Genomic DNA, 13,200 nt, shown 5'->3' with positions numbered 1-13,200 from the left:
AGGTTGAAGTTCAGGCCCGGCTCGAGGCCCGTTCCAAGGCTGCCCAAGCTGTTAACGAACAGCTTCGGCTGGCTAAGGAAACTGCACGGAACGCAACCGAGAGGGCCACCAAGGCTGAAGCTGTTGCTGAGCCTTTACGCCTCGAGAATGAGGAACTTAAAGCCAAACTAGAGGCGCTCCAACAGGCTCATGATGCCTTGGCGATGGAAGACGCCAAGAAGCTCCAAGAGATCTTGGACCAGAGGGGCGTGCTTGACCACACTGAGCGGAAGCTAAAGGGCGTTGAAGAGGCTGCTGCAAAGGAAGTGTTGCTTGCCAACCTCAATAAAAGTGAAGCCGAACGCGCCCGTAACCAAGCTCAAGCCGCCCTCCAAGAGGCTCTGGTTGCCAAGGAATGGCTTCTTCGAGAAGCGTTGTCTCAGGTAAGCTTAACTTCATAATGTCTTTACGCTTCTTTGTGAATAGAAAAGGTTTTTATACTTGTATTTTTTCTTTTTGTAGGTTGTGCATCGGGTCTTCACGGATACGTCTTATGACGATGCTATGAGCGCAGCCCTCAACGCTTCTCATGAGGATGGGGAAAAGGCCGGCTTCCTGCTTGGTCTAGGGTTCGTTGAGAAAGGCATCCCGCCTTCCAACTTCCCTTTATTTGATGTGGATACTGAAGCTGTATACGACCAAGCAGTGTATCAGTATGCCGCCTTTCCGCATCCGGTGGTGAAGAAGGTAAACGAAGTTGTCGCTGCCGATGATGGGCTAGCTATCCTTAAAGCTTTCCTTGAACCGCCACACACTACTGATGGTGCGGGTCCAAGTGGGAGTGGTCCTGAGGCTTGATCTTGAAGATCCCTTTCCACCATTAGAGTAGATTTTTATTTTTGTATAGCTTCTTTTGTATGCGGGTATGTACCCAGCAATCTTTGTAATATTTGAATTTCGATGCAATAAAGATTATTTGCCAATCCCCTGGCTTGTTTATTCCACGCATATTCTGATTTAACTTAGCAATTTCTTTAGTACTTAGATAATTTAACTTTTCAACGTGGTAGATAATAAGTTAAAGTTTAGCGTCCTCTTTCATGATTGTGCGGATAAGACCGTCACTTGCACTTAGTAGGATGGCTAAACTTTACCTATATCTGACATGCGTGGAAGTTTTCCTCATCTTTTCCTTTGAAATTTTCTAAGTATTTTGAATAAGTTAACCGTTCGACGCGCGGTTGTCAATAGGTTAGTTCGGTTTCCTCTATCATGATTTGTGCGGTTAGGACCGGCACTTTCATTTAATGGGATGACCAAAGTTTACCTATGACTGACCTGCGTGAAGGTTTACTGTTTTTTGGGTTTATGCGGGTTTTGCCGCCTTCCCCACGCAACGACTTTCCACGTAATTATGCGGTGAGTACCGGCATCAGTGTTGAATAAATTAACCGTTCGACGCGCGGTTGTTAATAGGTTAGTGGTCAGTTTCCTCTATCATGATTCGTGCAGATAGACCGGCACTTTCATTTAGTGGGATGACTGAACTTTACCTTTAACTGACCTGCGTGAAGGTTTACCGTTTTTTGGGTTTATGCGGGTTTTGCCGCCTTCCCCACGCAACGACTTCTTTCACACTTATGTATACGGTGAAGACCGGCATATCCGTGTGGAAAGTTAAGCATAAATGTAAAATCATTAGCGTCGATGTTCTAAGGAGAATCATTTCCATTAGAAGTGGCTCTGGGCCTTTACAAATTTGGAATTGATCTACATGCAAACTGTGTAATTGAGCTCCCTTCCATGTTGTTGGGATGGGAGTGCCATCGAGCCGATATGCACCTGGTTCGGGATCTCGTTGTTTACGCAGTATGTAGTCTCCGGCATTGAAGCTGCAATTTTATTCATGTTTTCCCCAGCTGGGGTTCTACACGCATCAGCCTGCTCAGCGTTCGTTACGCCACGAGGTGTGCGAGCGTCCCATCTCTGACAAATGCTTCGACGATGTCCTTTACGTCTGTGCATTCTTCAGTGTTGTGGCCTTTTGTCCTGTGAAAGTCACAGTATTTGCTCCGATCAGCATTGTGACGATGTCGGATTATTGGAGCCTTTGGCCATGGGAGCTCCTCAGTGGCGAATATCTCGGTGACGCTTTTGGTGAGTGGCGTCCATCTGGAGTTCTGGTTCGACTGTACGTTATCCCTTCCGCCTAACCGATGTTGCAAGCCGGATGAGGTGTCAAAGTTTACCCTTGACTGCCAAATGCCTAGCTTCCGCTTTTTGTTTAGTCGGGCGGTAAGGACGTTGTCTTCTCTTGTTTTCTGGGTGTAGAGGTTTGTGCTCTGGGGGAGATCTCTACCCAGTTGCTTCTCCGTTTCCGCAAAGCGTTTAGCTGCTGTCATGATGGCATCCCATGTGGATGGCATGCCATCTTTACCCGTTAAGGTGCGGATGAGCTCTGGGTCGTTTGCGCCCTGGATGAAAGCAGCGCGAACAAGATCTTCGCTAATATTACCCAGACTTAGCTTCTTTGAGTTGAAGCGAGTGATGAAGTTTGGCAAAGATTCATCTTCCTCTCGAATGCATTTTAAGATCGTCCATTGCTCTTCGGTATACTTTCTTTGTTGGCTGAAGTGTTGGCTAAATTTTTGCTGGAAGTCTTCCCAATCGTAGATGTGGTGGACCGGTAGACGATCAAACCACGCTCTAGCTGCCCCAACAAGCGTCATTTGGAACATGTAACACCACGTAGGTTCCGTCCAACTACTGACGGTTGCCCCGGCTATGAACCTGTTCAAATGATCGTCTGGATCAGATATACCATCGTAAGTGCCGATGTTGGACATCTGTTTGGCACTTTTCGGGACGATTGCTTCCGCAATGTCCCTTGCAAATTTGGACGTTCCCGCCCTTGCAGCAGTTGGTGTAAATGTTTTGGAGAAGTCACGTGGGTTTCCACCTGCGTTTTTTGGTTTGAAGGTTTCTCCAAAACGCCTTCTCGGTTGGGAGTCCGTTTCCTTACGCTTCCCTTTCGCCCTATGACGAGGGTTTGCGTCACTATCGGATTCCTCCGAATCATTGTCCCAGTACTCTCCGAATTCCTCAGGCTGTTGGAGTGAACGTAAGCGTTCATCCAACTCGGCTTGGAATTCTTTTTGACGTGCTTCCGCCCACGCTTTAACTTCATCGAGTGTTTGGCGGGGGAGCCTCGTTCGTTGTCTCTCTAACTGGGTATCGGTGAATCCCAGTGAGCGATTATTTACTGCACTTGCCCCAGCTTGGGTAACTGGGGTAGTGTTCTTAAAATTTACTGCACTTGCCCCGGCTTGGGTAACCGGGGTAGTGTTCGTAAAAACTGTGTAGTCGCCGGTATTCCCCTGAGTAGCTGGGGTTGTGGTTACCGGAGTTTCTTTAACCATCTTTCCAGAAGTTTGAAAAAACTGAAAAGAAATGAAGTTCTAGCTTTTATGCACGGATGGCGCCAATGAAGAAACACTAAGTTACCCCGGGCAGATTACAGATAATCTGGGGGTTAAATAGATGTTTCCCACGAGGGGTTAGATCCGGCAAAGATGGTTCTTCTGATAACCTGCAAAACAGACACCGTGAGCTCGTCACTGAGAAAGGGGGGGTACCTCCTTGTGACCACCCTCCGGCGTGAGAATCAGACTAGATTGCTCTTGAATATAAGTATATATTAAGAGATTGCTAGAGCAGATATCAGGTATAAGATGTAAGATACAAGATAAGATAAGATGATCATACCATTTGGGGTATTTATAGCCGAAGGTAGGTTTCCAAGAGGGTATAGCCGGTTGAATAGTATTCCTGTTCTACCAACTGTGGCCTACGCACGTGCCATGCTGGTAGTTGGTGGGTAGGCAGCGGCTGACAGTGACCAGGCCTGCTGTGTACTATTCCTTTTCCACCAACTGCAGGCTATGCACGTGGTATGACAGGAGTTGGTGAGTAGGTAGCGGCTAATAGTGACATACAGTACAAGAGCATGCTGCTCGCCATACTGTTGTCAATGGGCTGTCGTATCTCTGGTCAGATCTTTTGCCCATACCTCGTCAGGTACAGTACAAAAGATCTTCCAGTATCGTACGGACTGGCTCATTTGGGCGGGAGTATTCCCCCTCCCGCCTTTGTGCGGGATTGTTCCCGGCTTTGCTCATTCCTTCAGGTGACTACTGAATTATTGAGAGCTAAGTGCCTTGTGCGTGTAGCCTTGCTGCGCGGGTGGCCTTCCCTGATGGCTTGTATCCGCAGCTGCGGGAACAGGCGGAGTACTTCACCATTGGGAGGCATTTCCTGCGGGAACAGCTTGCGTACTGCGCGTAAGGACGTCACGTCTATGAGCATGGTGGGTCCTGCGGATCCAGTTGGTTTCTGCGCAGACGTCTCTCTTCAAGGTGAGTCCTGTGAGTCCAACTGGGCTCTGCTGGGACCTACCTCTTCGGTATGCTACATATACTAACAAAATTTGATCGACTCTTGGCTTATTTGAACTATGAACCAATGCTATCGAAAGTTGAGTGAAAGAAACCAAAACTAAATTTTTTTTATCACCCCACATGGTTCGTATAGTGTATATTTTATAATAAAAAATATAGGTCATGATAATCACACTTGATTTCTTTTGAAATTGCAATATAATCATTCCAAATCATACCGTATAGAGGTATCACGTGACTTAATAAAACACCACTTTAATTTTGTACCCAAATGTAGAAAATTGTATGACGGCCTTTTTAATTATTAGGTGGTTGCTTTATTACAAAAAGTGGAATTGTGATATACCACCCATCCTTTTTCCGTTACTCTTTTTTTTTAACCAATATTATTATAACTAGTGGGAAGTAGAACAAATACACAATTAAAAAAAAAACAAAATAATAATCCATATAAGAAAGCTTAGTTGTTGTGGTTATTATTATTATTATTATTAACTAGAACGTTGTCTAAACCTAATGTTAAATCGACACCAATGCTAGAAAAAGAAAACTCTCATCCACTTAAGAAGTACCGTTTTTACTATAGATAACATATCATTATAAATTAGTATAATTAACAACGTTGGTGTCACAAAATGTTTTTTTTATATATAATTACGGTTTTGTCTTTTTGCATATATGTTAGGATCAGTTGGATGGTTGTGTGGATTGTGCAACGTACCTCTACCGGCTTTCCACCAAGGTTCAAATCTTGATCTTGTGCAATTTTGATTATTTTTTTTATCAAATTTGTTATTTATGGTAAATTTTTTTTCAATTGTGTTTATGGTTTTTGGTTATTTATTTTTTCAAGTGTGTTATTTATGTTTATGTATACGTGAGAATGGTTGTCTTTCAACATTAACTTTGGTGTAGGCCGGATGGCTGTATTGTTAGGTGAAACCGACCGAATTCGCGTAGAATCTCTGCCTTTTGTTTTAGTTTCGGTACTGTAACGACCTTAAAGAAAACCGGTAGATTGCCAATTTTGTTTTTGTTTAGTTTCGGTACCGTAATGAAGGTGACAGAGACTGACCAAACTTGTGTAGACTCATCACCTCAACGCCTGAGTTTTACTAGCCGATGCCAACCCATTGGTCCACCTGCGTTTTTATATTGTTTTGTTTTATTTTATTTTTTGTTATAGTTCCGATACCAACGAACATAACCAAAACTAACAAGTTCGCATCGACTTACTACCTGCTTTGGTTTTACCATAATTCGGGTTTTACCGACTTATCCCGACGCAACGCGCCGTGTAAAATACTCATTTGATACAAGATAGATTAGATACCCAACACGATAAACACAAAAAGGAAAAACAACCCCTACAATTTGAACATCTAGAAACATAAAAAAAAATGCTACAACTTATTGATTAGTCAAGCGAGTTAAACTTGGGTTAGGCCTGATTCCCAAGAATAAATGAGATTTAATGTCCTCTACAACCTTTCTTTTTTCACTTTTTTCTTCGTATTTATTTTAAACCCACATGAATTTTCTACCATATATACAACAAAATACCATCATCATGTAAATAAAGGAAGAAAAAAAGGTGCCATACATCATGAAGAAATAAGTGAAGGATTAGAATACTTATGAATTATGATTACATGAAAAGGGTTTTTTTATTTAAGGGATATGATATCCGTACACCCTCTCAAAACTCACACACCCTACATACGATTGTATAGGGGTTATACGATCGTATTATACGATCGTATGGAACCCCACGTGAAAGGGTGTGTGGATAAGTCATAGGTGTGTGGATAACCAGAGCCTTTATTTAATAGTTTGAAATGTTGAGAAAAACCAAGCATAAAAAAATTTATTTGATTATTTATGATGGGTGATAAAAGTATACGTTGTAGTTTAATTAAAAAGTGAATAACGCATCGTCACGAAGGCATAGAGCTTTAATTAATCCACTCTTTAATAAACTCATTGTAGTTTAACTATTTTTTTTTAAAGTGTGACTAGTTGGTTTGGGATGAACCCCATCACATTGATACAATTTCAAAGTTAATGGGTTGACGCTCTTTGATGATAGTGGTTATCGGTTTGGCGGAGCATATTTCATTAAATTGCTTCGTACATGTGTATACATACCAACAAATCATACACCGTTATACGGCCGTATACCATACAATTAATAGAAGAATTGATTAGTTACACACCCATTTAAATGGGAAGGTTCTAAAATAAATCATTCCTTTTTTCAACTTTTAAATACAAATATAATGACTGAAATCTACACAATGTGTAAATCATTTATTTCTTAAACATGAAGGTACACATCTAAAAATTAGAAAAGTCATTTATATGTAAGTACAAATATAACTATGTTTTAAAAAATATGAGCCATTAATAGAAAAATAAATTATTTAGGTTTGTTATCCGCAATATATGTACACATATGCATATCAAGGCCGGCCGAAAGAAGGGGCGACTAGGCGAGGCGGTGACCACCCAGGCCCACTCTCCGCAAAGACCTAAACTTGTTATAAAAAGTTTTTATATATTTTACATATTAATTATTTTATTTTAAAACGAAAGCTTAAAATGGCTTTATGATGTAGTGGAAAGACGTACTATTAGTATATGCAAACAAAGATTTTGTGTTCAAATTTTCAAATCCTTCAAATGATATTTTTTTTTCATTTAAACTTTAGAGGCTTATTTTTTTACTTATCACGAGTCCCATAATTTTTAAAAGTTCTCGGTGACGATACTTATGCATATATTTGCTAATATGCACACCCTAAACACCATGAGAACTAACAACTTGAAATCAGAACTTATGTGTTGGTTCATGCCGACACCCTTCTTCCAACTTTTGGGTTTAAAACTCCTTTTTTTTTCTTCAATCATGGCCTACCAGTAACCACCAATATAATAATAATAATAATAATAATAATAATAATAATAATAATAATAATAATAATAATAATAATAATAACAAATACTTTGTTTTACCCCTTCGAAGATGCAAGATATTGCACTTGAGCCCCTCCAAATTTTATAGGTTTCTGATTCTTGTAGGTGTAGTAAAAGTGTAAAACACTACCAAAAGTAGAAACTTATTCTCTTAATTGTCTTTATCTTTTCCTTACAAACTAATTCTTAATCATTATCAATAATAACAATCATTGAACATGGACAAAAAAAACAATGTAAGCACAAATTGTTACATACTATTTTCATAAATTAATGAAAAATTAAGAATTTTCTCTACCTTAATTACCTACATGATTAAGAATGTTAGGTCATCTTCTGTCGAGAGACGCTCGTGAACCACCACGACTAATTGTCTTGAGCTTACTCCACGTCACGAACCACACGAGTTTTCTCTCTCCTTCCTCTTATATAAATAACAGACGTCTGTCACAGATGGTTCATGCCCAAAGACATTGCGTCGACGGGCCCATCAAAGATGCCCTTACAACTATCTTCATTTGATTTTGATTCCTTGTACTCAAACCACTCATTTTAACCTCCAAAATATGACCAAACTAAAAAAAAATATGACCCCTTCTATAACTATCAAAGGTGCCAAAAGCTACTAAAAGAGCAATTAAACAAGTACCCTAAGTAGAACTAAAAGAATCTACAGAAAAATCCTAAATAACCTATGCATCATAATCATCAAAAGCAAGAAAAAAACAAAAGATGGGATATCACAAAGAGGATGCATCAAACATAACCTCATTGAGCGCATCATCCTCTCGGCTTTCTAACGAGAAAAACTCCGCATCTTTGTCTTCATCATTCGAAAAATCTCGCCTTTCAAGTTTAGAATGGGCCGCAATGAATATCAACTTTTGCGCCTTGTCGATCCCGTTTCTTGATTGAGCCCATCTACATAAAGATGAGTTCCATTTGAACCCACATGAAGTGGCATGAAGAAAGATCAACCTCACCGCTACTTTCCTTAAACACTTGAACTCGGGTAGATAAGTTTCCCAAACCAGTCTACTACTTTGCGGGTTAGCTATCTTCATCTTACCCGTTACGGGGTCTCTTTGTTTCAAACTGAACTGCTTGTGCATACACGGACTCAAGCCCTTCGGTTCTCCACTTCATGAGCTCCATTAACGCAATGTGCGCCTCATCACGTGACACGAGCCTTGTTATAAGCTTTTCAACATCTTTTTCTTGTTCAGAAGTCAAGCATTTGAAAGGACGGCAAGTATTTTCCACTTATATCCCGAATCAAATAAAACGGATCAAGAATGAAAGCAGCCGCCCACGCGGGATGATAGTTTCGCTTAAACCTTCTATCAAAAAACCTTGTCCACATGACTTTCATTCACATGATACTTCCCGCACCACTCCTTAATTGTCACTCTAAGCTCCTCCCAAAGCGGCAAACATTGCCCGATCCTCGGCTTTTCTTTCTCGATCTCTTGAGCCATTCCTTTAATTAACCTAACCAACGAATGAACCGCCTCTAACTCATTCCAAAACCGAGACCTTATAATTTCCTCAATCTCCTTCCCGGTTTGATCCTCCAACAACACCATCTTGCAACTCTCATCAAGGAACACCAACTGCAATGCTCTTGTTGAGCTTAACACATCTTCCACCATCTGAAACACGGGCTCGAATTCCACCCTCCCAAACGGGACCCCGCAACAATGCCGCCCTACCGTACTCTTGCAACTGATATTTCAAGAAAGAATGTCTAATTTGAGACTTGGAGTTCACAAAGTTTGCAACTTTGATACAATTTTGAGTCACATTATGAAATAATGGTAACTCTTTGCTAAAATCTTGGATCAACTTACTAACCCCTTGAAACTGACAACAAAGATTCACCATCCAATGATGTTGATTCTCAAGATTCCTTAAAGCTTTACCCTTAAACTTATCAGAAACAATCCCCACACATTGTTCCAAATTATTCCCACAAATGTCACAAATTGTTTCCCATAAAACATCCTCAGCATACTTAGAAAAAACATAACCACTTGTAAACACCCCCCTTCTAAACACACTAGTCCCATTAGGCAAATTCACACACAAATTAACCAAATTTTCGATATCACCCGAATAACGATTATTATTACCGTTAACCTTCGGTTTCCAACCGTCCGACGAAATTTGAAAAAACAACGCGTCCCGAATTCGAGCTTCCGACTCCGCCTTCGCCTCTTTATACTTCGAATCAAGCCGCTCGCCCGCGAGGTCCCGCCGGGTCAATGCGGGCAACCCGACTTGGTTCAAGAAACTCTTGAACTTCGGATGCTCCAAACTCGAAAACGAAACCGACCCGCAATTTTCGTACACCCAATTCGCTAACAACGCGAGCGACGAATCAGTTTGGGCTTTCGTCAATGCCCGGGCCGGCGATGACGATCTCGGGCTTTTTAGCTTCTTCACACTATCCTCCAACATTGCTAAAGCATCCAAATCTTGTTTCCCACCTGACAACACCACATGTGATTGTTGCTGCTGCTGTTGTTGCTGCTGAGAGTACAACCCGGTCACCCGGGTCGAACCCGAAAACACCGGAACCGGTTCGGGTCGGGTCGGGTAAGAAACATCAACAGAAAACCTTGGTGGTTCAATCATGGTAATTGGAGCAACTGAGTAAGTGGTCTCTGAGCTGTTACTGTCAAACTTAAACCCACCACCACCACCACTCCTCCGTTTCCGGTGGGTCTGAACCGGGTCGGGTCGGTTCGGGTCAGGGCTGGAACCCGGGTTAAAATTGGGGCAAGTGCCTTTTTTGAGATGCTCAGAAGCTGTTCTTGAAGGGTTAGAAGCTGAGAAAAGAGCTTCACATAAACAACACCGGAGTTTGACAGCTTTGGGCTCACCGGAATCTTGATTAGGAACCAAAATGGGCTCCAAGTGGGCCCAATACCAAGCTCCTTTGCCTTTGATGGCTTTGGTCCGTACCATTATTAGCCCTTGATATCTTTTGTTCACAACTTTTACTGCCAGCTCATCGGCGGTTGGTGGTGGTGGTTGGGTGGTGGTGGTGGTGGGTGTGTCAGTGACTGTAGCCATTTTCAAGAAAATAATTCAAGAAAATATTCAAGAAAATGAAAAAGATTAATTTTTTTTTAGAATTGTTTCAAGATTTTATATGGGTGTTGTGAAAAACTGAATCTTGGGTTGAAAAATGGTGGTGGGTGTATCAGTCATGGACTCATGGTGGCCATTTTCAAGAAAATAATTCAAGAAAATATTCAAGAAAATGATAAAGGTTAATTTTTTTTAGGAAAATAATTCAAGATTTTATGTGGGTATTGTGAAAAACTGAATCTTGGGTTAAAAAATGGTGGTGGTGATGGTTGGTGTATCAGTGACTGAGGCCATTGTTCAAGAAAATGAGAAAGATTTTTTTTTTTTTTTGAAAATAATTTCAAGATTTTATATGGGTATTGTGAAAAACTGAATCTTTGGTTAAAAAATGGTGGTGGGTGTGGTGGTGATGGTGGTGGTGGGCGTATAAATCATGGTGGCCACTTTCAAGAAAATATTCAAGAAATGGAAAAAGGTTAATTTTTATGGGAAAATAATTCAAGATTTTATGTGGGTATTTTGAAAAATGGAATCTTGGGGTGGAAAATGGTGGTGGTTGATGGTGGTGAGGGAGGCTAAAAGTGGGTTAAGTTTATGTAGAAATGGAATTTTGGGTAGAGAGAGACTACTGACAAAGAGTTCGTGCGGAGTCGACGGGGGGTGTTTTGTGTGTATGATAAAGAATTGTTACTATTAGTTTGGTGGGGTCCACTTCACCTTTTTAGTTTTTTGTGTGTGTATTTTCTCTTCATTTTTTATTTATGGATGAATGTATAGGTTTGATATACGGACATATATAGCTTAGATATACAAGTGTATAGTTCTTGATATTTCTTACAGTGTTTGCCATTTGGACATTTATTTAAATCATTTAAATGAATAAAGGCTGATTAGTAGAATAGTCAACCTATTTTAGGTTGGGTGTGTCTTGTGAGAGAAAATTGTTTCATTTTATATATTATCAACGTGTGTCTTTCAAGTTTGTTAGTGATACGTTTTACAATACGTTTTAGTTTTTAACGAGGCTCCTGCACCAATTTGTTTTTTAGGTTGTGTGTTGGGTAGGCTGCATAGGGGTCCCAACCTCCACATCACCTGCTAAACCATTGCCAGCCCACAACAACCCCATCGCCAACTTCTTTCCCCCATCTCCAACGCCATGAGTTAACACATAAGAGGCTCAAAAGTTGAAGTCCACACCCACTAACATTCAATTACATTTTTCTTTGTCCTTTTTTTCTTTTTAAATATCCAGTTAAACAACGTTTTTGTTAAAAGATTTGCTAGTTAAAACCAACATCTACGTGATAGTGACATAACGTTGACGTTTTAACTAGTCTTTGCTAGTTAAATCATAACACACAGAGTCTTATCTAATCTAAGTTATATGAACATTGAACAATCGCTCTACTATGTCTTTTAACTTTAATATTATTTACATTCATATGTACATAATTTTAAATTAATAGTGTACGTTATATTTCATTTAATATGTTATAAAAGTTCTAGTAAAGAAAATAAAAGAAAGGACAAAAAGTAGAATATATGTTTTATTTTCTATTTTATTGGTATATAAAACTAAGTCAGAAAATGACAAATTTGTCACTATTAAGTTCATGAGTAATTCCACAATTAAGCACTAATGTCGTATTGAATCTATTAATTCAATTTGTTTGGATTATTATTCTTTGTATACATTGTTGAAATGGAAAGTTAAATATTATGGTGACAAATATTGCTAGAAACTTTTGAAAGAGAGGTATCTTTCATCAAAAGTAAAGATACACGCTTTATTTTTTTTCTTACATCCTAAAAGATAACCATATTGGTATTTTAGTATTGTAAAAAGGCAAATTTATGACATATTTTTTCTTGATAAGTGTGCTTGCTTTTTCAAAACATGATGAGTAGAAAAAAGGGTCTAACTATAGACACCTAAACACCTCTTAACACACCCTCTATAGGGTTATATGGGGACCTATACGCCCCGATTACGAAACTTTGGGGCTCTAGGCTGACAAATCTTTGAAGGGATGCTTGTACATCGTCTATCCCCATCAGTCCCAACTCGGAGACCACCATCAGGAGAAATCCTATTATAGGTGAGAAAACTCAATGGCCTAATTCAGAACCCCTATTTTCTTACAAGTGAGACTTGAACTGAATACATCACTTTTTAATGAAATATTTATTTATCTCATCTTAACCATTTAAGCTGAAAATCATTGACAAAAAATTCATTCATAAACCATTTTTGTTTAATTTAATTTTAGAACTGAATACACCACAAACAATTTTTCACTTGGTACAACCTATAAGGTTTTTCATGTTTAGCTTCTTCGTTAACTTGGTTTTGACTTTTGACCAATTGGTTGTAAACTTGTAATTATCTTTATTTAGTATTGCTATTATTGATAACTTTTATGAATTTATCAAATAATGTCATTGGGTTCATAAACAAGAAGCATCATTTTAAGAATGATTTGTTGCCTCCAATTATGGTTTGGATACAAAACTAGGACTCTAATCTTTTTAAGCAACAACGTGTCATTTTTAATTGTCTTGAATACTTCTAACAATCATATCACCATAATCTAAGATAGATTACATTTCTAACCTACCATAGAAGATGTCATTTTTCAAAATATATGTAGATAATAAGGTATCTCAATTGGGAAGCATGCACTTTAAT

General features: G+C 39.5%; 1 pseudogene; it reads right to left on the bottom strand.

Annotated features, from left to right (window-relative positions):
• Window positions 1-7,996: 7,996 nt before the first annotated feature.
• On the bottom strand, window positions 7,997-10,490 carry LOC143558910 (uncharacterized; annotated as a pseudogene).
• Window positions 10,491-13,200: the final 2,710 nt, after the last annotated feature.

Source organism: Bidens hawaiensis, unplaced genomic scaffold, assembly GCF_021521415.1.
Source record: "Bidens hawaiensis isolate Kalapana, Puna unplaced genomic scaffold, B.hawaiensis_p1.1 tig00019670_1, whole genome shotgun sequence".
NCBI classification, from domain to species: domain Eukaryota; kingdom Viridiplantae; phylum Streptophyta; class Magnoliopsida; order Asterales; family Asteraceae; genus Bidens; species Bidens hawaiensis.
Note: the sequence above shows the minus strand (reverse complement) of the source record. Positions and strands in the feature narration are given on the sequence as shown.